A 2,500-nucleotide genomic window follows, 5' to 3' on the forward strand; every position below is an offset into this window, starting at 1 on the left:
CATAGTAAGTCAGTACATTAGTGGTTGTTTAAAGCTCGTGATACTCATTTATTTAAAACTTTACTACAGTGTAAATACAAAGATAGCCAACAAGGGACACAGAGAGAGAGAGAGAGAGAGAGGAGAGACGAGAGAGAGAGAGAGAGAGAGAGAGAGAAGAGAGAGAGAGAGGAGAGGAGAAGGGAGAGAGAGAAGAGAGAGAGGAGAGAGAGAGGAGAGAGAGGAGAGAGAGAGAATAGGGATAAAGATAGGGGGATACATTAAGAATAAAAAAATACAAAGAGTGAGAGAGAAAGAGAGAGAGAAGAGAGAAGGGGGAGAAGGAGAGGGAGAAAGAGTAAAATATTGTAGCCGTAGGTTTTGTAGGTCACCCCTAACAAAGCAAGGGGGAGCAACCCCCCCCCACCCCGCCACACACACACACACACACACACACACACACACACACACACACACACACACACACACACACACACACACACACACACACACACACACACACACACACACACACACATATACGCCTGCACACACGCAACCGCCCTCAAGCCACATATACACTTTCTTACTCGCACACAAATGCATTCATATTCTCTATTGCCCTCTCAAACACACACAGACACATGCACACACACACACCCACACACTCTCAAACACACACAAACACATACACACACAAACACACACACACACACACACACACATCTAAAACCTTCACGACCAATCATAGAGACCCATTAGGAAACACACATGATCAAACACACATAAAAAAAACACACCGACACACAAACACATGCACACACAGGTGTATAGTTCAGACACAAGAAAGCAACCACACAAGCATAACACAGATAGAGACACACACACACACACACACACACTCTAATGTCATCAAGGTTTTTCCTCCATGTCGCCCCTGCATACCACGGAGTGTGTTCGTGTGTCTGTGTGTCTGTGTGTGTGTGTGTGTGTGTACATGTGTGTGTGTATGTGTTATAGAAAAGGACACAGGAAAGTGCGGGGAGAGAGGGAGAGTGAGAGAGAGAGAGTGTTCACACGCACTGCCAGCCCTGTGGTATTTATTATCATCAAGTGGGTCACTTACACACACATACAAGCACAAATACACACACACACACAACACACCACAAACACACACACACACACACCACACCACACACACACACACACACACACACACACACACACCACACACACACACACACACACACAAATAATCAGGCAGCTTTCATCCTTCTAGGCAGGAAATGCTGCTTTTAAGCCCTGTGTGTGTGTATGTCTGTGTTCAAGTCGAGTTCATGTGCACACACACACACACACACACACACACACACACACACACACACACACACACACACCACACAACACACACACACACACACACCACACACACACAAAGAGAGGGCTTATCCCTTTTAAACATAAACAAAGTTCTGTATTCCACTTGCTTTCTATCTGCTAAAACACAAACACACACACACACACACACACACACACACACACACACACACACACACACACACACACACACACACACACACACACACACACACACACACACACACACACACACACATTTGCCACGGAGAAGAGAAACAGATTTAACTCAGTCGCCACAGGACGGAGGGATGAGGGTGAGAGGAGAAACATATATAAGTGTTTGACAAGAGGAGAGGGGGGGAGCCATGGGAGAAGAAGACACACGAGGGGATGACATTCCCTCTGTCCCCCTGCACTGTGGGGAAAGAAGGAGTGGAAGAAAGAAAGAATGAAAGAACGCACAAAAGAAAGACAGAGCTAAAGAAAATTGGAAAGAAAGAAAGATGGACGGAAGAAATGAACCAAAATAATAACAGAACTGCGTCCCCTTGTGTAAACGGACTGTGTGAACCCGACACTGAGGCTGAGCCCGGCAAGGGTCAAAGGTCAACAGTGAGATAATAAGGCTAAAGGATGTGTGTGATTTGTGCGATTGGCTGTGGGCTGTGAGACTGGTATGTTCTCCTCCAAGCCAACACCAAATATGTTGGCCTACGTGTTGATATTATTATTAATACAATTATTATATTAATATCGAAAAAATGTGCTAACATTTTAGTAGCAGTGTGGCTAAGGTTGAACAAGTTCTGATCCAAAAATTACGAAAATACTGTCGTTAATTTCGAGCTCGATTCCATCCTAGGACAAATGTGTAACGTTATCAGACAGCATCAAGGTTTTAGCTGTGAGAACAAATCTTCCGCGTCTGCCCACACGAATATTCATCCTTGTTTTCATATGAAAACTATTTTAAATATCGTGGACCAGAGTTTCCAACATATTTTTACTTTGGTGTTTGGACAGTTTTCTGTGTTTAGCTTCAGTGCTATTTGTATTCTAAGAGCGGGTGAATGATGAGGCTAGCTACTTTACTCCGGTAGGAAAATAGATAAAGATTTTAGTTCTGCTTGTGTTATTTCAAAATAGCTGTCAAGTTGAA

The sequence above is a fragment of the Gadus morhua genome, chromosome 17 (assembly GCF_902167405.1).
Source record: "Gadus morhua chromosome 17, gadMor3.0, whole genome shotgun sequence".
Taxonomy (NCBI): Eukaryota; Metazoa; Chordata; class Actinopteri; order Gadiformes; family Gadidae; genus Gadus; species Gadus morhua.